The 25,948-nt window shown below is 46.0% G+C and overlaps 1 long non-coding RNA gene and 9 other non-coding genes across 13 annotated transcripts; 3 read left to right on the top strand and 7 right to left on the bottom strand.

Moving 5' to 3' along the window:
* Window positions 1-1,220: 1,220 nt before the first annotated feature.
* On the bottom strand, window positions 1,221-1,309 carry TRNAY-GUA. The gene is given in 2 exon segments: window positions 1,221-1,256; window positions 1,273-1,309. It is a non-coding gene; the product is annotated as a tRNA-Tyr (tRNA).
* Window positions 1,310-3,083: 1,774 nt separating this feature from the next.
* LOC123942776 lies at window positions 3,084-3,242 on the bottom strand. Its single transcript, XR_006818470.1, has one exon. It is a non-coding gene; the product is annotated as a U1 spliceosomal RNA (small nuclear RNA).
* Window positions 3,243-4,796: 1,554 nt separating this feature from the next.
* Window positions 4,797-4,869, top strand: TRNAA-AGC. The gene has a single exon. It is a non-coding gene; the product is annotated as a tRNA-Ala (tRNA).
* Window positions 4,870-6,626: 1,757 nt separating this feature from the next.
* On the bottom strand, window positions 6,627-6,715 carry TRNAY-GUA. The gene is given in 2 exon segments: window positions 6,627-6,662; window positions 6,679-6,715. It is a non-coding gene; the product is annotated as a tRNA-Tyr (tRNA).
* Window positions 6,716-8,597: 1,882 nt separating this feature from the next.
* LOC123942408 lies at window positions 8,598-15,423 on the top strand. 4 transcript variants are annotated; one of them, XR_006818402.1, is made up of 3 exons: window positions 8,598-8,711; window positions 12,704-12,947; window positions 14,331-15,423. It is a non-coding gene; the product is annotated as an uncharacterized LOC123942408 (long non-coding RNA). The 4 variants fall into 4 exon arrangements; XR_006818403.1 differs by lacking the exon at window positions 14,331-15,423 and adding an exon at window positions 13,840-13,890; XR_006818405.1 differs by lacking the exon at window positions 14,331-15,423 and adding an exon at window positions 13,844-13,885.
* A 4,211-nt stretch (window positions 15,424-19,634) lies between these two features.
* Window positions 19,635-19,707, bottom strand: TRNAK-CUU. Its single transcript has one exon. It is a non-coding gene; the product is annotated as a tRNA-Lys (tRNA).
* An 856-nt stretch (window positions 19,708-20,563) lies between these two features.
* Window positions 20,564-20,635, bottom strand: TRNAP-AGG. The gene has a single exon. It is a non-coding gene; the product is annotated as a tRNA-Pro (tRNA).
* Window positions 20,636-21,709: 1,074 nt separating this feature from the next.
* On the bottom strand, window positions 21,710-21,783 carry TRNAI-AAU. Its single transcript has one exon. It is a non-coding gene; the product is annotated as a tRNA-Ile (tRNA).
* A 538-nt stretch (window positions 21,784-22,321) lies between these two features.
* On the bottom strand, window positions 22,322-22,393 carry TRNAA-CGC. The gene has a single exon. It is a non-coding gene; the product is annotated as a tRNA-Ala (tRNA).
* Window positions 22,394-24,272: 1,879 nt separating this feature from the next.
* TRNAK-UUU lies at window positions 24,273-24,345 on the top strand. The gene has a single exon. It is a non-coding gene; the product is annotated as a tRNA-Lys (tRNA).
* Window positions 24,346-25,948: the final 1,603 nt, after the last annotated feature.

The raw sequence follows: 25,948 nt of genomic DNA, 5'->3' as shown, positions 1-25,948 counted from the left end.
CGTGGAATTCATAAGTGTTGAGCTAAAAGTAGAATCAGTTTATTGGAGTGAATACAAATCTTGGATTGGGATTTGAGCATACCACGGAAACTGCAGGAGCTCCAGCAGAAAGGACTTAATTTAAATGCTTGGGCAGAGGCATTCCCCTGGCTCTGTGTCACAGGCCACGTCAGCCACAGTGACCGCCCTTGTCCTCCTCTCAGAATTCACACTGCTTTCCTTTTTTCTTGGTAGCTTCTCCTAGCCGTTGAGTGTTTGGAAACAGGTTTCCCAAAGACAGACGAGATTATAGCAGGAGTCTTCAAACCCTCCTAGTTCCTCGCTGCTCCTGAAAACTACCATTCAAGATCATTTTTAAATGCGGAGTGGCACAGCAGACTCTGAGTAAACAGACTGAGCGTGCTGTTTTCTGAGAAGTGAATGACTGGGTCACGTGTGTGTGCCGCGTTTCTTTCGTGGCTGAAAGCTGCAGGAAACCTGGCCGCTGTCTTTTCCCCACCTTTAAGTCCTGATGGCCGGGCGCGGACGCGTTCGACCTTGTCTTCTGCGGCCGTCCCAGCCCGGGGACCTCCCCAGTATGTGAATTGTCCTCCACTCCTGGCGTGTGCAGAGCGGGCAGAGGCGATGGGCTGGTCCTGTCCACATCTCGGATCTGTGCAGAAAGGTCAGGGAGCGGGCGGGGTGTGGATTTGGGGTAGAAGGTGCCAACAGGGTGGCTGTATGTGGGCGACGGGTCCGGTGAAGTTTATGATGCTATTGCCCACCTTGGGGTAGGTCTGAAATTTTTCCAATAAAAGGCCTCTTCAGGAATCACCAGGGTGACCGGGGATCCCCGCGGCCAGGAGGACGCAACTCCCCGGAGGCGGGGTCTGGAGCCCTGGGGGCGGGGCGCTCCCGGCTGCAACTCGCGTGCGCCCTCCGGGTGCGGGGTGTGGTGCGGGTCCCGGCAGCTGCGTGCGTGAATCGCGCAGGCCGAGAGCCCGGGTGGCCGTGTGCAAGGCTGCGCTTCACGCGGGAAAAGGTGAACGAAGCCCGCTGGCAAGGTCCTCCGCGGGGCCGGTGGCTCTTCCCTTCCACCGCCAGCCACCGTGGCCGCCCGCTCCGCAAGTAAGTGAGCTCAGCGCGTCCTCGTGTCCACGGAAAGAACCACTTGTCCGCCCGAAGGATCTGAATTTTATGGTGGCTTCGTTGGAGGAGCCTTGGGGCTTCCAAAAGTCTCGTCCTTCGAGCCGGATTCGAACCAGCGACCTAAGGATGCCCAACTGTCAACATCTACAGTCCTCCGCTCTACCAACTGAGCTATCGAAGGACTCGTGGGAGAGACTCTTATAGGATTCCTAAAATAATGTCCGTCGGCATGGTTTCTGTGTTAGTAATGTTCATATTCACTTTTAGAGAAAAAGTACAACCTTAAGCTGTCTGCTTAGACACCGAATGTATTTGATATGGTGATCTGGTTAAGCTGGCCCGTGGGTTTATAAATTCATTGAGTTGTACCTCTAAGACGTTAGGATATTACTTGTCTATTTCAAGAAAAAACCCAAAGTGTATCCCATATCCTTCTACCCTAGGAATAATATAGCTGAAAGTAATGCCTTGAATTACACCCGCTTGCCTTCCCTCCTCTCTGGTTACTTCCTCCTTCTCTAAAAAGTGTCAAAAATTGCTCAATAAATGTTACAGTTGCCCTTAATACAGACAATTAAGTTGGAGAAGATCTCGGAGTTGTGAACAGAGCAATGCCCCCTGCATTTTGGCACACTGCAGTACTCCATTCTGAAAGTCTAATGGGAAATCGTATGTGTTCATGACTATAATGATGAAAAATGTGAAGTGTTCTGTGTGTGCAAATTTTTTTATTTGGATAATTGATTCGGGTGGTTCATATTATATTGCATAGCTATAATAGAGCAATTAAAATGAAACACAAGTCCTTAAAATTCTTAAATGGAAATATAAATATTCCTTTTCCAAATCAAATCACCCAACATAGAGGTTCAACAGAGACTGATCAGTTCCTTGTACCTACTGCACAAAATAGACACAGAGGGAGAACATGCTACACTATCTGGAGCAAAAAGGACTTTCCTCTAATATATTTAAGGAAAAATTAAGTGAATTTATCTATAAAACGTGCGCTTGTTACAATTTCTACAAAACCATATTATTGAAAACATCCCAAATTTTTCTTCAAACGGCCGTCACCAGTGCCTCCGACAAGAAGTGTTGAAGCGCATAGTTGTCCTGGAACTCAGTAATTAAATCCCTTTTCATGAGAAGCTAAGAGCATAGCGCCAAGTAACTTTTCTTTCAATGTTCCCGACCTAATAGAGAATTTGCAGCTAGAGAAAAAGGATCCTAAGAAGTGGACAGTTTCTCTTGACATTATCGGGTGTCCTTCCCATGCCTTGAATACCAAGCGGGAAATAGCAAAGTGGCCAAGAAGTGGGGAATTTCGGGCTGGTGCTGGTTACTGGGGCAACGCTTCAAGAAACAGGAAATCCCCAGAAGGGAAACAGGAATGAGTAAGCCCACCTCCCGTCCTTCTCCAGCCTTGCATTCTTCTAGCTTCCCTTCTGGCAAAGCCTAACAGTGGGCTAAGCAGGACATCAGTAATGTGGTTTACAGTCTCATCTCCTTCATCACACAGCAGATTTAAAAAGGATTATTGTCTTAGTCTGCTCAGGCTGCTGTGGAAAAGTACCAGAAATTAATTTTTCTCACAGTGCTGGAGGTTGGAAGTCATGACCAAGGTGAAGGTCATTCTGTTCCTGGTGAGAGCCCTCTTCTTGGCTTGCAGATGGTCGTGTCCTGGCCTCACACACACAGTGAGCTCTCCCGTGTCACGCCCTTATCAGGACACTAATCCTGTGATCTCAGGGCCCCACCCTTACAACCTTATTAACCTTAACTACTTCCCCATTCCAAATACAGTCACAATGGGGGTGGGGGTTAGAGCTGAAACCTAAGAATTTGGAGGGGACACAATTCAGACCAGACCAGAGAAGTTAGCGTTGAGTCAATAGCTTAACAACTGGTAAAACTTCATGTGAATTTTATTTTATTATTTTTATTATTATTTTTTAAGCACAAATGCAGTCCCCCTCTACCACAAATTATGCAGTCGAGTTTCCCACATTTGGGGAAATCGCAGGGGTCAGCACATCCGGATTGCAATGGATAAGGCTCACCCTGGGAAAACCACCTTCGTGATCATGGTATCTCCCCTGCCAGGTAAGTATTCCATGTGAATTTTAAAATAATAGTCTTGATTTTCATTTAGCCTCTGTGGAAACTGAGTGTTGGAAAATGTAATCTCCAGTCTAGCAATCCTGGAAACCAGCACTCCCAGCGCAGGGTCGAAAGCTTCCAGACAAACCAATCACTCCCATTTCAGTCAGTCATGCCCAATCCGTGGATCTGAGCTATGGAATTGGGCTACGTTCTGTCACTAAAATTCCACACCTACACCCCTTAGGGGAAATCATGAAAATGAACAGGGAGGAAAAAAATGAGTGGAGGCCAAGCTGACTTCTGTCGCTCGGCAAATTCTGTCCCGGGAAGAGTAGGGGGAAAGCCCCTAGATGATGGAGAGAATCCGGGTAAAGCTGTCCTTGCACCAAGATTTGGAATGAATGGTGGTTTCTACACCCAGGAACACCTGAACTCTATTGTCTAAGTTGTGGGGAGGCAAGTAGGTGGAAGGTTTCTCCCCTCAGAAAGTTATTCATCCATTTTTAGCAGCCCTGATTGCAATGAAAAGGCAAAAAAGAAGAGCGAATGTTAAGGGTGTTTTAAGGGTCTTGGAAAGGCCTGCTCTGCATAGAGACACAGACTCACTTTCTTAAATGAGACGTTTCTCCTGCATTTGCATTTTGATCACTTGCCTCAGTGTTATTGAGAGTAAAAAATAACACGAAATCAAGAGAGGAAGTCTCTAAATATGGGGTATCAGGCTAAGAAATAGTTGAAGGTGTAGACGTCGACTGAAGGCCTTCGTATGGACTTCCTGCAGGGGATGGGCTCCTGGCTCCCAACCAGCACCTAGCACACAGTACCTCGTACCTGGTACCCAACAGGTCCAGAAGAAAAAGACACGACTACTGTCTCTTTGCAAAGACTCTGGATCTAAGCCTGCAGCCACAATTATCTTAGCATCCTAGTAATGTTTGCCTTAGAAAAATAGAAAATAACTTGTACCCTTTGAACAGACTCGAGACTCCAGAAGCCAGAATGGAAGGAGAAATTCAACTGGGACGCGCGCCCCCTCCTGGCCATGTGTCCACAGGTGGTGTGGTGGTGGTGGTGGTGTGTTCTGTTGTTTTAAAGCCAGGCAGGCAGCTGATCTTAAGGGGTGTCTGTAGGGACTCTGGAGAATCTGCTTCTGGAGCCAGCAGAGTCAACTGGTGGGAAATTTAGGGGTGCAGGGATTGTCAGGAACCAATGCGAAGGCCAAAGCCGAACCTCGTTGCTTGAGAAGCTCGGTTTTCCCTCCTGGATGCACCTGCCATCTCCTTCCGGTTCCCTGTTTCCTCCGAGCGGATTCCGGGTTGATTTCTTGCCCAGAGTCTAAGACGAGAGTTTCCGAGGCCTCCCTGGCCCGGACTCCGCCTGCGGGCTGAGATCCCGAACCGTAGGAAAACTGGTGGTAGGCGGCGCGGAGGGACGCAACAGCTCCTGTCTGCGGCCCCGCGCTTCGTTCACTTGGTCAAGGCCGACTGCAAACAGCGGGCGACGCGCCCGGAATGACCGCAGGGAGCGGAGTGAGCAAGAGAGGCGCGGCCGCGCGCCGGAGCGGGGAATTAGCTCAAATGGTAGAGCGCTCGCTTAGCATGCGAGAGGTAGCGGGATCGATGCCCGCATTCTCCACTTTTATGCTCCCTGCGCGCCTGCTCTGAATACCGACCGAGCTAACCCTTAGAGCCGAGAGCAAGGCCCGTGTCCGAACAGGGACGGCGTTTCCTTCCAAAGCCACGCTCTCTCTCCATCCTGCGTCCCCAGACAGTGCTGGGATAGGCGCGGCTGAGTTCTTTAGCATTTCTCACGTTTTTGCAGATTTGAATATCGGTCCCTGCCAGGTGGATTTACAAATCTACACTTCAAGTATTTATGCATTAATATTACATTTTTATTCTCGGAATCTATTTCTCACATATCCGACCTATTGAGGGCAACCTCGAGTTCTTCAAACTGGAACGAATGATTCCCATTTCTTAATGATGGTGAAGTCATATGATGTGTAGGTATGTTTGAGGCTCGTGTTTTATACATGCCCTCTTCCTCCTCTGGGGTCGTCTCTGGTCGCCTCCGGAGGTGCGGGTGGTAATGCTGATTCTGATCCTGGACTATGGCAGAATGTGGCCCAATTATGCGAGGATGGAGACCTCTATGGTGCCCTGGGGAGAAGCTCAGCCCAGGGCAATCTGGTAAACTTTGCATTTCTTTTCTTTGAAAAGAAAAATGGACCAGTTTTCTTCTTTATTCTTTTGTCGTCCCAGGTCGCTTTCAAAAAGCGGGAAGTTAATCAGGAGCTACCAGTTTAGACTAACCTTCATAGGGATAAGTTTCCAATTCGTTTTAGGGAGTGGGTCTCAAACCACTCCCCGCCTGAGGGTCTGTGTTCTGACATAGACCAGAGTCTGCGAATCCTTAAAGAATGAAAGCTCGGAAGCACAGGAAGGAAAATACAGAAAGTTGCCAGGCACAAAATTCTCACACAACTCTTTTTACTTTGATCTATTATTGTTGTAGTTGAGGACTCTTCCACAGGTGTTTGGTATCACATTTTTGAGCTAGGGCAGAAGTGGGAGTAATACATCTTAATGAGATTGGCCCCAAATTAGCAAATGCTTTCTTTTGTTAAGAGAAATCTCTATCTTTTGAGCTAGTTCCCAAAATGGGTAAAAAATTCTACCCATCCCCCCGTCTGTCGTTGTTAATTCTAAAATGTTTGTTTCTCTTATATCAGTGGTTCTCAAACCTTGCGGCCCAGTAAATGTCACCTGGAAGGTTTTCAAACTACCAGCGCCTAGGCCCCACCTTCAAACTGGCCCAAGCAAAAGCGCTTTTTGTAAAATCTGCCCAGGCAATTCTATATCCACCAACTTTTCTCAGCCAAGATTGAAAGCCACTGTTACAGAATTAAACCGAGAAGGGGGAGCAGTGCCCCTGAATTTCAACCGGCCCTGAGGCAAGCCAGACAGCGTCCTTCCCAGGCAAAAACACCTTTCCAGAGACCCGGGACTCTATGCCCACCAGGGGGCGCGCGTGTCCCACCAATTACCCGCAGGTCGTGTCCTTCCTACGCAGGCAGCGTCTTTCCTCCCCGGGGTTGCGGAACCCGGGTGCGGGTGCGGAGACGGGTCTACATACCCCTCGCCCAGTGGGGCCGCCTCTGCTCCGCCTCGTCTGAGCTCGGTATATCTCGGCGGCCCCCGGCTGTATTGTATGTAAAGTATGGGGTGGACGTCGGATCGCGCGTATTAGTCATTGTTACAGAAATTAATAATTTAAAAAATTGGGGTCGCCAATTTCGGGAACAGCCTTAGTAGATGTACATCAAGGATATATGTAGCCGAGATAACGCCTTTTCAGGGTGGGGATTAAAAATGACGCAAAACACGAACTCCTTCGAGCCGGATTCGAACCAGCGACCTAAGGATGCCTGAGGAGCTTCCACTACAGTCCTCCGCTCTACCAACTGAGCTATCGAAGGAATCACACTGCTCAGCTCACTCGCAGAGGATGCCATTTCTGCGCAAGCTTGGGAGCGTGTCGGTGCTGGTTGGTGACTCACCGGTATTGTTCCCGGGTCTGTCCTAGCCGCGCCCACTTTTTTTTTTTTTTTTTTTTCAAGTAATCCAGCACCCCGTCGGAACTGACACTCAAAGGTCACAGCCCTGGAGAAGAAAAACGGGACCATCCACTGGTTTTCGAAAAGGAAAAAAATAATAATAATAAAAAATAAGGAGACACAGGAACTGCTAAGAACTTAGCAATGAGCATTTTTTATTATGAGGAATGAATTTACCCAATTTGACTCAATTTATAAATAGGATTGTAAGTACTTCAATCTGCAATTCTAACAGGATAATTAACAGAATGAGGAAGAGGAAGAAAGAAGTATAGGATTAAGCTCTCCAAAACCATACTTAAATGTTCTTTAATTGACATTAGTCTTTGTAGATAAGCCAACCCATCACACTAAATCTAAACTCGGCAGAACCTATCCACAGGGAGCTAAAACAATGTTTTAAAATTCTGTGTCTTGACACAAGGTAGAAAGTAATGCCGTTCAAATACTAGTAATTTTGCAAAATGTGAGGTTTTAGTCTAGTTTTTTAGTTCAGACGGGAATGTCTGAATCTCAAAAGGTCTGTTACTCTCTTTGTTAATGAAATCGATCCGAAGTGGCATCCGACATCAGGAATATGTTTTATTCTTCACGTTCCACTAAACATCGTTACCTTGTCCTATAATGGAGCCATACACATAGACCTAACGATCCTCCTTGCGTAGGCAGGATATTGAGACTCTCTGTGGCAAAAAGAAAGATTTCTCTTTTCTGAAGAAGAATTGAAAACAAATCGTTCCTCACTTAATTTGGCCATTAACCTCCTTAAATCTTTATGAAAAACATCTGTTTGAAGAGGGGTCCGTCTGAATGAATTAAATATAAAATTTTGTCTGCTCTCCAAGCCCGATTGACTGAGTTATTTTGTAGATGTAGGTAGTATTCCCCATTTTGTCAAAGTACACCTTTCAAAAAGTTATATGCGTGACACACAAATGTAAAAGAAGAAAAAGTCCTTCATTTTGTTCCACTCCACATTGGAGAAGATTCAGACAGAGATTAAAAAGACAGAACTTTAAGGGAGCTTTGAGGGAGAGGAAGAGGGGGAGGGAGGCAGGCAGTAGATTTGGGGGATTCTGGCATGTGTGTGTGTATAACCTGCATTCTTGCGGGTGAATTCTGGTATCAATATATCAGATATACACATCCAAATATATCTACCAGACAAAATTACATAATTTGTGTATAATTAATTGTACTTATGTTGTTATATATAATTCTTTTCTATATATTTTCAAAATAAAATATAACAGTGTGAAAAAGGGAAGAAGCAGCAAAGTGCTGGTGTCCCTTTTTCTCCTTCCGAAGTATTCTTGGGCGCAGGCTTGGGGAGGAGTTCGGGTCCCACGTCCCGCGCGGGATCAGAGAGCAGCAGGCTGTGCGGGACGCCGGGGCCGCAGGTGCGCGTGGGCGCTGCGCACTCCTGGGCTCCCCAGAGAGCGGCGGGAGTCTGGAGACGGAGGTGGACTGTTCGCAGGCTCCCCCAGAGAACGGAGGCACGCGGGAGCGCCCCTCGGCCGGAGGGGGTCTGCGTGTGGCCGCGCCCGAACGGCCGTGTTGGGGTCCCCCCCGGAGGCGCACTCCCGCTCTTCACCCGCCCCCTGCGGCCGGCTCGCTCCGCGCGGGACAGCGGACGACCTCTACAGCCGCGGGGGGGAGCAGACAGCGGTCCGGAAGGAGTGGGGGGGCGGGTCCCTCGGCTGGAGGCCTGCCCCGGGTGGGCGGGGCCATGTGGTGGGCGGGGCGCGCGGCGGCCGCACGGGGCGCGAAGTGAGGCGGTTGCGCCGCGCTGCTGAGCTCGGTGGGCTCGGCGCTTAGACCCCGCGGCTGAGCCGAGGGACTCCGCGTTGTCGGCCAGGTAAGTGTCCCTTCGTTTTAAGTGCGGCGGCCGCCACCGCGCCACAGGGCGCTCCTTCTGTTGTCTCTGCGGTGAGGCTCCTTGCGCGCCTGCTGGCCGGAAGCCCTGCGAGTAGGAACCCGGAGCCGACCGCCGCGGGCGGCGCTGCGCGGTGAGGAGGCCGCTGGGGCGAGAGCCCGCGGGGCAGGCGCGCAGTGCGGTGTGCGGTGTGCGGGGAGTGCGCGGCGCCTCTCGGTGACCTGTGTCCTCGCGGCCGCTGTGCTGTAACACTTCCAAAAATACATGTATTGACCTTTCCTGTAGGCAGGGCCGGTTTAACACAACTTTAAAGAACGAATTTCGCTGGTAGAAATTACAGCAACATGGCAGCTTATTTAGTATGTGTATGATGTAATGGAGAGAAAAAGGGCTTTGGAGCCATTGAGGCCCCCTTTTTTTTTAATTTAAGTATAATTAGCAGTGTAGTGTTACTTTCAGGGGTACAACATGATTCAACATTACTCATTGCTCAGGGTGACAGGTGTGACCGTCTGTCGTCAGATATTACTGACTACATTCCCTATGCTGTACTTTTCATCTCCCTGACTTACTTTTATAACTGGAAGTTTGTGCCTCTTACTTCCCTGTATGTTTCACTCATTCCCCTTCCGACCTCCCCCTGGCAACCCCTGGTTTGTTCTCTGTATTTAAGTCTGCTTTTTTGTTTTGTTTTTAGATTCCACATATAAGTGAAATCATGGAGTATTTGTCTTTCTCTCACTTATTTCACTTAAAATTATATTCTCCAGGTCCATCCATGCTGTCATAAATTACAAGATCTCATTCTTTAAAAAAAAAAAAAAGACTTTACTTATTTATTATTTGAGAGAGATTGAGAGGAAGGAGGCGCAGAGGTAGAAGCAGACTCCCAGCAGGGAGCCCGACACAGACACAGGACTCCATCCCAGCACCCAGGGATCATGACCTCAGCCAAAGGCAGCCACCTAACCAACTGAGCTACCCAGGCGCCCTCTTCTTTTTCATGACTTTGTAATATTCCATTATATGTGTCCCTGTATATTACATTTTCTTTATCCAGTCATCTGTTGATGGACTGGGTTGCTTCCATATATTGGCTATTGTAAATAATCCTGCTATAAATGTAGGGGTGGATATGTCTTTTCAGATTAGTGTTTTCATTTTCTTGCAGTGAAATTACGGGTTCATATGGTATTTCTATTTTTAATTCTTTGAGGAACCTCTATATTGTTTTCCACAGTGGTTGTACCAGTTTGCATTCCCACCAACAGTGCATGAAGGTTCCTTTTTCTCCACATCCTCACCAACACTTGGTATTTCTTGTCTTCTTTATTCTAGCCATTTGACAGGTGTGAGGTGATATCTCATTGTGCTTTTGATTTGCAGTTCCCTGATGAGTGATGTTGAGCATCTTTTCATGTGTCTGTTGGCCATTTGTAAGTCTTCTTTGAGAAAATGTCGAGTTGGATTTTTTTGTTTTAAAGATTTTATTTATTTGACAGATCACAGGTTGGCAGAGAGGCAGGTGTGGGGGGGGGGATGTAGGCTCCCTGATGAGCAGAGAGGCGAGGCTCAATCCCAGGACCCTGGGATCATGACCTGAGCTGAAGGCAGAGGTTTAACCCACTGAGCCACCCAGGCACCCCTCCTCTATTTTTAATCAGATTATTTGCTTTTTGGGTGTTGTGTTTTTCATATATTTTGGTTACTAACCCCTTATCAGATACATCATTTGTAAATATCTTCTCCCATTCAGTAGGCTGCCTTTTCATTTTGTTGATGGTTTCCTTCACTGTGCAAATGCTTTTTGATTTAGTGTGTTCCCAGTTGTTTATTTTTTCTTCTGTTCCCCTAGCTCAGGAGATATGTCTAGAAAAATGTTGCTCAGTCCCATGTCAGAGAAATTACTACGTGTATTTTCTTTTAGGGGTTTTATGGTTTCCTTTCTCACATTCAGATCCTTATTCCATTTTGAGTTTATTTCTGTGTATGGTCTGAGAAGGTGGTCCAGTTTCATTGTTTTCCTTGCTGTCCAATTCTCCCAGCACCATTTACTGAAGAGACTTTTCCCCCATGGTATATTCTTGCCTCTTTTGTCATGGATTAATTGGCCATATATATGTGGGTTTATTTCTGGGTTCTCTATTCTGTTCCATTGATCTGTGTGTCTATTTTTGTACCAATATCATACTGTTTTGATTACTACAGCTTTGTAGTAATTTTGAAGTACATGTTATTATATGTTATATATATATACACATATAAAATATGCACTAAAATTAGTATAGAACCACATGGTCCTACAAATTTTAGTGTATTTTTTAAAAAGATTTTATTTATTTGACAGACAGAGATCACAAGTAGGCAGAGAGGCAGGCAGAGAGAGGAGGGGAAGCAGGTTCCTTGCTGAGCAGAGAGCGCGATGTGGGGCTGGATCCCAGGACCCTGGGATCATGACCTGAGCCAAAGGCAGAGTCTTTAACCCACTGAGCTACCTAGGTGCCCCAAATTTTAGTGTATTTTGTTCTAGTTCTGTGGAAAATGCTGTTGGTGTTTGATAAGGATTGCATTAAATTTGTAGATTACTTTGGGTATTGTAGACATTTTAGCCTATTAGGGACACCTGGGTGGTTCAATCAGTTAAGCATCTGCCTTCGGCTCAGGTCATGATCCCAGAGCCCGGGGATCAAGTACCTCTGGCTCCTTGCTCAGCAGGGAGCCTGCTTCTGCCTCTGCCTGCCACTCTGCCTGCTTGTGTGCGCGCGCTCTCTCTCTCTCTGGCAAATAAATAAATAAATAAAATCTTTTAAAAATTTATTAATTCTTCCAGTCCGTGAGCGTGGATTCTCTTTCTGTTTGTGTCATCTTCAGTTTATTTCATCAGAGTTTCACGGTCTCAGAGGACAGGTCTTTCACTCCTCGGTTAAGTTCCTTCCTAGGTATTTTATTCTTTTTGGTGCAATTGTAAGTGGATTATTTTCTTAATTTCTCTTTCTGCTACTTCATTATTAGTGTTTAGAATACTTAGGCCACTTTTGAATCCTGTCTCTTACTGGCTGTGTGACCCCTCAAACCTCTTTGTGCCCTTGCAAAATGGGGTCATGATAATACAGATAATACCTATCCTTAGGGGTTTTATTGAGAGTCTGAAATGAAAGCCTTTGTAAAGCAGAGTGTATGGGGTGCACTCCTCAGTCCCACCCCACCGGCTCAAGCAGGGGAACCCTCACAGGGGGCTTTGACAGGTTTTCATCTAGGTCCCACCTTTGGGTAATTCAGAGTGGAAAAGTTCAAGAATATACCATATGAAGCATAAGGGTAACTGTTTACTCAAAACAACAGGGTTCAGTTTCACAAAAAATACAGGTACATGGAATTTAGACTACATAAATGACAGATTTGAGATTAATTAAGGAAACCCTCCTAGATGGAATGAAATTCTCTAGACAGGAATTTTGAAGAGGTGATTGATAAAAACCACTTTTGACAAAAGTAGAGACATTTTTCATTTATTCCAAGATCATGTATGTGTGTGTGTGTGTGTGTGTGTGTGTGTGTGTGTGTGTATAAGCAAGGTCTTAAAGCTACTTGATTTTTGCGGGGGGGGGGGCGTACTCAGTAGTCATAATTGAATGAGAAGTCAGCTGCCGGAGTTCTGAGACTCAATTAATGAAAAGCAGCGGTAGATACACAACAGTGACCTTTATATTTACAAACAGGATCAGGCACTGACTATCCAGGTACTGTGTGTGCTAAGTGCTTGGAACACACGGCAATAAACAGGACAGTCTCTGTCCTCGGGAGCTGTCAGAATTTAAGAGCTCAAAGAATAAGTCTGACTAGGTCATGGAGTTAATGGCTGTAGCTTTGAAGGCTTAGCTCGGGATGTGTGGTATTTAACTTAATGGAACCTCTGTGGTTGGGCCAGACTTTAATAAAAGTGTATTCTACTAATGTAAACATTTGTTTTTCAGAAACAGTCCTGGAATTCCTTGAGCTCTCGACTCCAGTTGATGATGCGTACGTGCTGAAACACAAGTCGTGAAGATGATTGGCCAAGGCCAGACGAAACCAATCTTTGTCCACATGGGCCCTGCCTTACAGTAGATCATTTGGCGTCTGGTACACTGTATAGATTGGTTGCAAATTCTCACATGAAGACTGTCATGAGATGCTTAAAATATCAACAGACATAAGTATTTCCAGGAGTTTCTCAAAGTAAAATTTTACATTTTTTCCACTGAGTTTTTTGTTTTTTTAATTGATTTTGTAACTTCTCCTTCCTCCCTGATTTCCGGAAGCGGTATTCTATACTCGTAAGTGTAAGACTAAAGTGTAAGACTGAAGAAGGGAAAAGCTAAAAGAGTTAGGAATGTAGGAAAATGTAATAAAAGTAAAGGAAAAGTCTATAAAACTTTGTCAGACATTAGATAACCATCTGGAAAAAGAACCTAACCTGTCCAAGTATGGATAGGTACTAGGCATCACATACCCTCTACCGACTAAGGTCAGGAACTTTCTGTGCTGATGTGTTTAAAAGTTGGCTCCTGAGCATAGAGCGTGGTGCCTTCAGTGCGGCGAGGGCTTTATAAGTGGTCATTGTTGTTATTAGTGCTTCATAAGGAAGTTTTGGTGACTAAAAGAATGGTCATAGGTAGCTCTTGTGACTCTGTATGAGGTAGGAGTTAATATTCTCAACGAGGTAACTTGTCCAAGAGTTTATTGCTAAGAAACACAGTCACAGTCTATCCTGACACCAGATGACCGGTGTGATACCTTCACCTGTTGGTGTGAACACAGCAACTACAGGCACCAGGAGAATCGGGGCATCTGGCTGATGCTCTGGAGAGAAGGTACAGAGAAGGTGCAACTTTGGGTTGCAGACAAGCTAATGAAACCTGAATGTGAGAACTCATGTGAGAACTCATTATCTGATTGTCCCCAGTCCTCTTATATTCATACAGTGCCCTCCCCCCAATAATGCAGGGACTTCTCCCTCAAGAAGCCTTATTACAACACGGCTCCCTCCGGCCTATCCTGACTCCTGGTCCCCCACCACCACTTTTTTTTCCTAGGTATCCCCCCACTTTTTTTTTTTTTTTTTTGGAAGACAGAGAGATCACAAGTAGGCTCAGGAGATGAGGGGAGCAGGCTCCTGGCTGAGCAGAGAACCTGATGCGGGGCTCGATCCCAGGACCCTGAGACCATGACCTGAGCCGAAGGCAGAGGCTTAACCCACTGAGCCACCCAGGCGTCCGGAGAGGTATCCTTTTTCTGACCTCCTTTTATCGTACTGTTTTCCCTTTCTGAAGCCTACTTTGAGTCTGTTATTTCCGAATTGAAAGCTGATATATTTCAAATGAGAATACATGTTCCTGGAAGGGGACCTATGGAGGGACCTTCACAGACATAGCTAACTTTTTCTGGATACTGTTTCTTCCACTCAGATCCTAGGATTATTCATAGAAGCATTAAGCAAAGTGGGCAGTGCCTTATCCTTAATGAGACTCGAAAGAGTGTGACGGACTAGAAAAGAAAGCATGTTAATTTAATCTTTACACCACACCAGGAACTGATTGCTTTCCTTGTTCTTTGTTACAGGACAGTTGAGGCCCCTTTCCCAGAGGCGCTACCATGGAATCCGGTCATGTGTGCAGCAGCTCTCTGAGCTATAGTCTCTGACGTTACGTTTTCCTCTCTATCGCTTCTGGAAATACTGTCTTTTGTTTCTGGAATGCCTGGGGGGGTCATCCTCTGGGACGCTGGTACAGATAACCACTCTCGAGTAAGATGCTTCCTTTCTCCTTGATCTATGGCTGGGCCTCTAACAGGTTTCCTAGTCTGCCCCGGAAACAGGATGAAGCCCTTGCCTTCCTTTACCCTGCACTCCGCCCACCGGCCCACCGAGCCAGGCTTCAGAAGCACACCGGGCGGCACGGGTTGCTGTTGCCCTCCTTCCCTGGACAGGCCAGACCAGAACCTTACGTTCCCAACACTGTGCTTCTGCCTCCCGTTGCTTTTTCCCAGAGACTGACCTCCCAAGTTCAGATTTCTCTCTAGACTTCCACAGCTGGGGCAGCAGCCCCTCATGTTACTGAGGTCTGGCTTTTTTTATTCATCCGTGACTCAGTCCAATACCGTTCAAGCTTTAGTCATGAACAGAGTCTGTGTGTTCTACTTCCAGATTAACTGTCCTGAGAAAAAGCCCCTGTAAGATGGCTTTTAAAATTTATTAGTATTTCTAATACAGCGCTATATGTATTAAAGATTGTGTTGAGCGTACTAAAGTTGAAATCATTCATTCAAAAAATATCTGAGTACTTACCATGTGCTAGGAAGTTTCTGAGTTCCAAATGTCACCTTGTGTTTTGAGTGGGGGTTTTTTGTCCCCCTCTTATGGACTGAATTGTGCCCCCACCCAAATTTTGTATGTTAAAGCTTTATTGAAGTATACACTGAACCCCCAGTGTGGCTGTGTTTGGAATAAGGAAGTAATTAAAGTTAAATGAGGTCATAAGGGTAGAGCCCTGATGCACTCTGATTCGTGTCCTTACAAGAAGAGAACTCACCCTCTCTTTCCCATGTGAGGACACAATGAGAACGCAGTCTTCTGCAAGCCAGGAAGAGAGCTCTTACCAGCAAATGAATCAGCGGGCACCTTGATCTTGGACTTCTCAACCTCCAGAACTGAGAAAATAAATTGTGTTGTTTAAGCCCCCAGTGTATGGTGTTTTGCTTTGGCAGCCCCAGCATAAGACGACCCGGCCCCTCCCCAGGCCCTTTCTAACCTCCTTTCATCAAGGACTCCTTTGCCTTAAAATATTATTTCAAGGGAGTTAGGTTAGCTGGTGCTCAGGACCAAGCTTAGGGACAGCCTTGGCCATGGAGATGATGCCACAGGTCTTAGTTTCAGAAATTCAATTTTGAAATATGTCAACTCAGTTTTAATAATATAGCCAAGGAGCTGTAAAAACAGGAAAAAGCCGTATGTTCCAAGCCACCCAAAAGATGTTTATAATCCAGAAATCCAATAAGTTTATTGACAGAAGGCTATGTGCTTTATTAATACTAGTAATACTTGTTGTACCCAGGATAACCCATTACAGTTCTTTGGCACCCTGGAAATCAAAGCATCAAGCAGAGGCTATCAGGTAAGGAAAGGGAGATCCACAACATGTGGTCCGGAAATCCTCAACAGTTGTCCTGTCCGGTGGGCAGAATATATGAATCAGATATAAGGTCTTTGTTCCTTTGATTTTACTTGGTAAATGCTGGTGATTTCTTAACTATCCAAATCATGTCACCATCGTCTATTTTTAAATCAGTCACACCAAGCCCCCTCGTTTCCTAGGGCCAGACAGCTGAAATACAGTGGAGGATTTAATTCTCTCTGAGTCAGTTACATTCACCCAGTAAGTGGAAGACAGCTCTCAAGAAGGCATGGACCAGGGGGGCCTGGGCGGCTCAGCGGGTTAAGCCTCTGCCTTCAGCTCAGGTTGTGATCCCACGGTCCTGGGATCAAGCCCCACATCGGGCTCTCTGCTCAGCAGGGAGCCTGTTTCCCGTTCTGTCTCTCCTTGTGATCTCTGTCTGTCCAAGAAAAAAAAAAAAAAAAAGAGGTGGCACAGACCATGTTGTATGTGTGTTTCCACTTTAGGTATCCAGCATGAGAAAGGTGCTTACTAAAACTTGATTTGAAGAACTCTGCCCTGCCCTGTTAAAAGAGACTTGGAAAACAAGGTTCAGTGTACCCTTCGAGGAAAGTTACTTCTTGTTCATGCATTTTGTATTGACTTGATTCTTGGTTTCATTGTGTATATAATGACAATATCTCCAAACACTAGGGAGTCTGCCTAGTTTAAATCATGTGATTCCCTGTACCTAACTTACAGGTATGACTGAGCTGAATAGGCAAAATACAGAAGAGTTTCAGAACTAAATATAACCTCACACGGAAGTGATCTATTAATGACAATATTCAGGCTCCTGCCTAAAGAAAAAAAGAAGGTTTTGTTGGGAGAGGATGGAGAATGCTAATTTGTGGTGATGTCATCGTGCCCAGATATGCCAGGCTTCAAGGTAGTCTGGGGCTGGGGGGCGGACAGTGAGCAGTATCAGGTGTTCACAACAGCATAAATAATGTTGGTGTCTGACTCCTTTTGCTCTGATTATACACTAGCCAACGTTTCATAGGAATTTTGGCCTCTGAGATGAGGGCAGTTATAAACACACACAGGGCCGCCTAAGTTTGTTTCTTGGCCTAAGTTTATCAAGCTGGCACTCTAAATTAGTGATACCTGACTATCCTTCATGGCCACTAGGCAAGCCCTGGAACGGCCTTCCAGACATACGCTTCTGCGTATGTCCGGACACTCACTTCTCCACTCCTGCTCTGTGACTACTCTGGTCTGACGACACTGGTTGCCAGAAGCCTCCCAACCGGTGTCTTGTTTCTACCACTTGCCCCTTGAGCTCTGTCCTCAACACAACAGCCAGAATCACTCTTTTAAAAGGTAGATTAGATCCTATTACCCTTCTGCACAAAAATTTCAGAGACCCTGTCTCACCCAATTCAAAATCCTTACAAAGTCTGTGAGGTCTCACACATTTTTACCTCCTCCCCAAACATTCTCTGCAGCCATTCTGTTCCAGCCACACTACTGCAGACGTGCTCCTGCCTTCGGTTCTGCCTGATCCCTCTATTTAGAAACTTGAAAAAAGCAGTGTGGTTTCTCTGTGCTCAAATGCCCCCTTCAGGACAGCTAACCCGACAGCCCTGATTGCTACCACAACAAGCCTCCGCTCTCTGCAGCACGCTGACCACATCTAACTTCAAGTTGAGTTGACTTGTATGTATATTTGTTACTGTCTGCCTCCCCCCATGGACTGTAAGGGGCAGGGACCTTTGCTTTGTTCACTGATAAACCCCAAACACCCAAAACAATGCCTGACACAGAAGCGAGCAGTACATGTGTGGGATGAATAAATGGCCAAGTAGGTTTCATTTGGGTCGTCAGCATCTCATCCCTCCAGAGTTTACCTGAACTGGGAAGAGGGATGGAGAGAGAGAGGGGCAGAAAAACCCGTAACATCAAGTTTCTGAACCCAAAAGCTCATGTTACACACCTAGAATCACTGTTTCCCGTAAGACCTTGGCTCCCTGTGGAATTCCAGCCTAACGAGGCCACCAAGTTGCCATGTCCATCACATTAGAAAGAAGCACCTCAAAAGCACCAGCTTCTAAACTACCAGAGATTCAGCTTCACAGCGGCTGAGATGGGGCCCAGGAATCAAATTTTTTTTAAATTCTTTAAATATTTTATTTATTTATTTGACAGAGATCACAAGCAAGCAGAGAGGCAGGCAGAGAGAGAGAGGAGGATGTGGGGCTCGATCCCAGGACCCTGGCAGAGGCTTTAACCCACTGAGCCACCCAGGTGCCCCCAGGAACCAAATTTTTGAAACTCACCAGATGATTCACATGCACAGCCAGATCCGGATACCCAAGTTACAGCAGCTCCGCTGCACGGTCCTGAGGCCTGAAGAGAACATCAGGACAGTGTTAGCGATGAGAGAGGACCCCATGCGGCTAATTGGGCTTTTAGAGTCAAGGAAGAGGTACGTATGTGTGTGCTGTGTGTGCTTTCTCCGTTATGGCCGGGGCATTTTGTCAGTCAATGCTAGTGAGCCCACGATGGCTTCACAGGAATGCCGAAGGGAGACCGGCACAGTGGAATGTTCACAGAGGGACAGGGAAATCTCACAAAACAAGTCTCGGTCAGTTTGACCATAGGAATGATTTTCAGGCCACTCAGTAACAGCAAAGTCCACTCATATCTGGGATAGTAGCGCCCCTGCGCAGAGCAGAGTTGATCTCGTCCACAACCATCATAGATCTGTAGGCGGAAAAAGGGTACACGGTAGGCACGATGTGAACGAACATCAGGGTTTGGACAGGGCAGGTTTTTTTCGAGAGGGTGGAGAGTTCAGATGAGTTGGAGGTAGAAATGCAGTTTGGATTTTGAAAAACAAGCCTAAGTCTTTAGATTCCATTGTGTAGGCAACTACAATTTGTTGTGGGTTGTTTGGTTCTTCCACTTGTCATATATGAAGAAAGGTTGGAAAGAACATTGTTTTGGGAGGTCTGTTTTGCTGTCCAGGTGTGGTGAACAGGAACTGAACAGGTGTGTGAGGCAGTGGTAATAGAAAATTCACCCCCAATAAAATAAGACAAAATCAGAGAGGGAGACTAACCATAAGAGACGTAACTCTAGTTAACAAACTGAGGGTTGCTGGGGCAGGGGTATGGGGGTAAGTGGGTGATGTAATGGGTACTGGGTGTTACATGCAACTGATGAATCACTGAACTCTACCTTGGAAGCCCCCGCCAAAAAAAAAAAAAAAAGAAAGAAAAGAAAGGGGAAAATGACACTTGCTTGGGCCAGAAAGTGGAGTCACCATTCTCGAAACTGCGTGGACAATGCTGCCCATCAAACTGGTCCCTGTGGTTGAACTGTTTCTCCACCTTCAGACTTTACCTTATCCAACATCTCTGCATCCTTCTCCCCATATCCTAAACCCTTTTTCGGGGGGTAGTACTTCAGAATCATCTGAGGAGCTTAAATGTACAGAGCCAGTCGCCTACCACAGACTTGTAGTATTAAAATCTCTAAGCGGCCAGGAAAAAAAAAAAAATGCATTCCCACCAGGGGGCGAGGAGCCCAATCTGCAAGATTAAGAGAGCGGGTCCCAGGAGTTCTGCAGAGCCAATGAACTGTGGCCACTCACCGTGATTCCATTAATTCCACACCTCAGAAGTGCTGATCTCCAAAACTCCTCTTGTTTGACAGCGGTGTGGGACCTCCTTTCTGAATGTACACAAATTCAGTTAAGGGCAAAAGTAAGCGCCCAACGTGGGGCTCGAACCCACGACCCTGAGATTAAGAGTCTCATGCTCTACCGACTGAGCTAGCCGGGCAGCTAGAAATATGCTTCCCTCAATCTATTATGAGGACATACAAATTCCTCTTGACCCCCTAGGAACACAGAATTCTACATTTTTGTCTGATCTTGTCTTCTGAGGATGATATGAAAAACAAAGCATATAAGCATTACCCGAAATGTTTTGTACTTCTCTGCCATCAAGGCTTACACAGAGAAGGGAGGGGAGGTGCAATTTCATTTCAATATAAAATATTTGACAACCCCTGACACAGGACCCAGTGATTTTTTTTTTTTTAGTTTTGTCTACCACTGACTGCAGAAGTTCATTAAATATAATAGATGCTAAATATGTGCTTAATGAGAACCAAACCTGCAGGAGGTGAGGGGAAAGCTCCCCTTCCCAATAAGGAAGTAGAACCCCAATCCCCCAAAAGATGGGGGAACAGTCAACACTGTGCTAACAAGGAAAGCTGAAATCCCTTGTACAAAGGTTGCCAAAACCCCAACTCTATAGTTCAGGTTTATTTTTCCATAAAAAAGTGATGCATGAATGGTGGATGACATCGAACTGAGAGGTGACCATCGTCTTCCTGTGCTTTCACACGATCACAACCGTGGTGCTGGAACATCTAGAAGAACCAGAAACATCAGCCTTTGCAAAAATCACTTTAGCGCTGATAGAACACGGAATAAAAGGTAAAACTGAGAAGTGCTTGTCCCTTTTAAGTTCATCACCACGCCAGTTCCTGGCATGGAGTGCACGTGCAGCCCACACACTTCCACATGAAGGTACAGCCGCTGGATGGGATGGCGGCTGTATGCGTTTGTCTTGTGTTTAGGACTTAACGCTGAGTTAGTAAAACTTGAGCGATGGGAGGGCAACAAAAGAAGGGCTCGTCCGGGATTTGAACCCGGGACCTCTCGCACCCTAAGCGAGAATCATACCCCTAGACCAACGAGCCACACATACCACATCTTTCTCTGAATAGATTAAATATTTAGTAAAAAAAAAAAAATTAAAAAAAAAAATGTGTGTGTATCTTAATCATGTTTAGGTGCATACAACCATAACTGACTTTGGACTCTCCCTTCTCCCCTTCTGCTTTTGAAACTGGGAGAACGTAGCTCCCAGTACCTCCCCGACTCTTCTCGCCACCCAATCCTTGTAAGGGGCCCGCGACGCCTTCGCAAAGTGCGGACCCTGCTCCATACAAGACTACGGCGGCGGCTGTCCAGACAGCACCCGCCGGTGCTCCTGGTCCCCTGCACGTTGTTGGCGTGCAGGGGCGAGGCCCGAGAGGCCCCCCAGCCCGGCAGCGGGAGCCGGCCCGCCACTCGCGCGCCCCCGACTGCCGGGGAGCTGTCGGCTGGATCCCGGGGTTCTCCAGGCCCAGAGCGGACGCGTGGGAGCCCCTCAACGGGACCGAAATCAGTGGGGTCGCGAATGAAGAAAGGAAATCGGCTGTGCCAGTAAGATTGAGACACAGAGTTAGGGAGCCGAGGGCTGGCTTCAGTGAGACAGGAGGCTGACCCAGGACACGGCCAGAACCGCGGGGCTGCGGGCATCCGCACGGAGACGGGGCGCAAGGGCTGAGTCCTCCCTTCCCTGAGAACACGCTTGCCTCTAGACGGACTCCCCCTGCCCTGCGTGCTGCTGGACCCAAACCCAAACCCTCAGCCAAGCAGTCAGCAAAAGGAGCCCTGTCTTCTCATCTCACAGGGGTCCGCATGGCGGAAACCTGTTTCTGGACTATTTCAAGGGCAGTGTTTAGGACTCCGCACAAACAGGTGACATGTTTCCTTCTAACGGATTTAATCGTCCCTCAGGAGTCTGCTGCCTTTCGGCTGCTTCCCGGGCACGCTGGCTTAAGAGGGATTCCCGGAGTTCTCCTAGGATGGTTTGGACTTGTGGCAAAACGTTCCTTGTGGGGACACACTAAACTGCCTTCCCTTTTCCACCCGAAAGCTCCTTGTGGGGACACACTAAACTGTCTTCCCTTTTCCACCCAAAAGCGGCTAAGGAGAAAACAAATCACTGGCCCGTACGGGGATCGAACCCGCGACCTTGGCGTTATTAGCACCACGCTCTAACCAACTGAGCTAACCGGCCAACCACGGGAAAATTGGCTCCAAAGTTCTAGTAAGAAGGTATTCTTGCTACTGTTGCTTTTTAATCTGTGAGGGGCACAGTACATCATCCGAGCTGCTGACTTCTACTTTGACCCACCCAGCTAGACTTCCTCCTTTTCCCAATAGTTGTCTTATTTTTTTTCGTGCCATGATCCAGCAACGAGACTCTAGCAATAACCCTTTACCCCCCCCCCCCCCCCCCCCCCCCCGTGTTTTCAGGCCAAGATTATCTCTGCCTTAAGGCCAGCCAGATACTACAAACTGCCTGATATTAATGGGTCCTGGGCTGATTTCCAGGCTGCTCTGCTTCCGTCATCTCTCCTTTGGGTGTTTTTATCTACGTTTCCAGTTTTATTGGTTTCAGATAAAGATATCCCCAAATGTTTCCCTCTCTCTGTACACAACTCTAAATGAAGTGGGTGGAAGAATACTGTAGGAAATTGATGAATAGGAGGATAGAAGTCTAATGATTCCACATTTTAAAAACATAGTTTCTGATTGTGTAGCTTAAAACGGTTTGGAGATGCCGGGGATCGAACCCGGGGCCTCATACATGCGAAGCATGCGCTCTACCACTGAGCTACATCCCCAACCCTATAACATATATCTTTGTAACTCTTCCCAATTCTTTGAATCCTATTTTTGTCCCCAGCAACTATAAAATTTTTTGAATGCTAGTTACATTTTCCTTTACTTATTTAGCAAAATCATGAAATGGTTAAAGGGATAACATCAGTGTTCCAAGTAAAGTAAGCCTTCTAGACATTGGACCCTTGTCAAGCACTTAACCTGGAGACCAAAAGATGGAACAGAATACCTAAAAATCTGATGAGAAAAGGGAGAGGGGGACACTATTCAAAAGCTTCTTTCTCACTATATGTTATCTAACTCAAATTTAAATATTTGAAAATAAAATGAGCTTCTTTCTTTCCTTTTTTTCTTTTACTTTAAAGACAAGTGAGGGGTACTACAGCCATGCTAGGCTGTCTATAGGCTGATAAGATCACAGGAAAGTTGCAGTTGAACTGAGAGACAAGTGGTAGAGAACTGACGAGAAATGTCTCACAACATGGGATATTTACTGACTTGAACATAAATTGGCTGAGGAATTAATGACCTAAGAAAAGTCTTCCACCTAGGTAAAACAGATGCCAGTAACACGGGGGCCTCTTACCCACATGAAGCAGGTCTTCTAGGGTCACAGTTTGCCTTGGGACTCAGGATGTCCAGTACTGAAACTAGAAAGAGTTAGTCACCCCAATGCCCTCTAGTCCACTCCCAGAATCCCGAATTCCCAGCCCCAAACCCCTAAGCTGGCTTCCAAAAGGATGGAGTCTCTGGAGCACAAAGCTGGGAAGAGGAGGAAGGAGTAGGTCAGCAGCAGGTCTCCTGCTTTCTTTTGGACCCTTGGTCCCAGGCCTGCAAATGTTAGGGAACCCTAGTGTTTGAGGGCATGTGGTCAGTGATTAGTAGAATTTCATGCCCAAAATGTGCTGGTACTGAAGGCCACTGAGAAGATGATTAAGTAAACAGAGATGCCTAAATAAACCTGAGATGGGTTTTGTGTGTGTTTTTTTTTTAATAAATCCTTAAGTTTGCATTTCATCATGGAGGTTTCCACAGTATATTGTTCAGAAACTTACAAACACTGTAATAGATGCCAAATTATAAAGAACATGAGATGGAAAATAAATCCCAAATTCAAGACAGTGTTTACCTGGAAAGATGAAGAGATAGGACCCTGGGGGACAAATGAATGTTGGGAATTATCTTTCTAAGCTGAGAAATATATCTGTAATTACATGTGCACAGTATTCTCATTAGTATTCTTAAAATGCATATATGATTTACAATGTGAATAACCAAGGACAATGGGTATATGGCAACTCTGTATATTTTTGTAATTTAGTAAATCTAAAACTCCTCAAAAATTAAAAATGTATTTAAATTAAAAAATTAATAAATAAAGACAGCCGAGACCCACACAAAATCAAACCACTCCATTCCCAACCTGTACTCAGGTGTCCAAAGTGTTGTCTAAACCTTAGAAGCACTGGCGATGGCTCAGGTTCCTTTGGAAAATGCTCTCTTTGAGCCCAAATGTAGAATATTTGAGATTGGTCTCTGGGGAGCCTAGGAATTGAAGGCCAGCATTCTGTAGTTCTTGACTGCACTGAATTCTGTACGGTATAGTATATATCTGTATATATAGTATTGACCTATACATATAGTGTACAGCTATACTTTATATAGAAAAAGAATTTGGGGCAATATTATATTTAATATAACACAGATCTCAGTATTAAAGAGCTCCCTCCTTGTGACTGAGTTTCTATGCTGACTGATGTATTTATAAGCATTTCCTGAATGAGTGGCTCTGAACCAGAATCACACGATAAACTCATAAATTTCCTTGCAAGTTTGTAGATAAATTGACTATAGCTGATATGTAAGGCGTCTTCTTTGTGGGCCCGGATAGCTCAGTCGGTAGAGCATCAGACTTTTAATCTGAGGGTCCAGGGTTCAAGTCCCTGTTCGGGCGTTAGTGCTTTTCTTGCCTATTCTTACATTTTTAACCCAGTAAGTAGTTAACAGGAAAGATAACCTCAAATCACAGGCTAACTAAAAAATGAGAGGGGATTCTGAGCATGGCACAGATATCACAACCTCGGACCTGTTCAGGAAATAGAAGAGCCTTTTAGTAAGGTGTCGCAGCGCTTTAACATTTTGTCTAGAGCACAAATGAAAGTTTCATTAACAATGGCCACAAATTATCAAAAGTCAAACTCTTATTTGAAAAGCCACAAAAACACAGAACTGCTCCCTCTGCCCACACTGAGGTGCTCCTTTCTGACCCTCTGCTTTGCTCAGCCCCGGGGATACCCAGATAAACCACAGGGGTCACTCTGAACTCAGGTCAGCAGCTTCCAAACTTTTTGGCCCATGTCCAGTTTGAAGTTGAGTTTACATCTGCACCCAGACACACAAATGTAGCAGGAACAAAAATTGCCTGAATTACCACTTACTCGCACACGTGCACTGCATTCTGATGTTTCAGACTCCATCCCATTCTTTACCATGCTGGGAGCTACCCATCATTAAACTGATTTCACATTCCCCTCATCGGGAAACACCGGGCTTAGCGTCGTCATAAAGATGCAATGTAACATATAGTACAGGGCGATGGGGTCCTGTGCCGAGCAACATGCCTGCCCTGCCCCTTCCCTAAATCCCAGTCCCCTTCTTTGAGTGACCCAAAACCTCAAGTCCCCTGAGCACACTGGTACAGACACCATCTCTGCCCTGCTAGGAACCACTGAGGAGACAGGACGCAGCAGCCCTTGACTGAGACTTCATTTGGTCACTGCCCAAAGCAGAATTTTCATCCCACTGGATCCAGAGATAACAGAGAAAGTGGATTTTACACTGCTATGAAAAATCATCAAAGTAGCTACAAAACTTCTGAGAAAAAAGGACAGAACATTCCTTATCAATTGCCCAAATGTTGGGCTCATAATATGAGGGCCTTGAGCTCAATCCTCAGAGAAAGGATAGCATTTTGCAGGGAAAAAAAAAAAAAAATCCAATATGATCATTATTATTACTGCTACTAGAGTCACAGGAGAAATATCTTCTTGAAGGGCCATCACTTTTTGAAAACTTTTCCTGCCTGTTAGGCAGTCCACTGGGTTGTGACCCCATGGTTTCTCTACAATACTCAGAGCTTTTTCGAAAGGAAAGAAACCTCCATTAACTTTAATTAATCACAACAGGGCAACTGTCTCTCACAACCTTTTAAAATAAGCAGTGGGAGGGAGTCACATTAATTCCAAAATGATTCCAGCATGGTCTCGGAGAATGTGCTAAGCAGTAATCAGTTGTTGAGCAGCTACACTGTTTAAGAAGACAAAGGACTTATCAGTACATCAGTATGCCTACTTAGATGAGTGTTGAAAGATTCCCTTTCTTTTCTCTGTCTTGAGGGGAAGTGTGGGACAGAAGGAGAAGACAACCATTTCCACTTTTCCATTCTGGATCTCAGTGAGCTGAAAACCCAGCCCCGCTGTGCTGCTTGTTATCTGTGCTCCAACAACAAGGGCCCGCCTGGCTGCAATTGGTCAAATGACAGACTCGCCAAGAATGTT

Source organism: Meles meles, chromosome 5 (genome assembly GCF_922984935.1).
Source record: "Meles meles chromosome 5, mMelMel3.1 paternal haplotype, whole genome shotgun sequence".
NCBI classification, from domain to species: domain Eukaryota; kingdom Metazoa; phylum Chordata; class Mammalia; order Carnivora; family Mustelidae; genus Meles; species Meles meles.
Note: the sequence above shows the minus strand (reverse complement) of the source record. Positions and strands in the feature narration are given on the sequence as shown.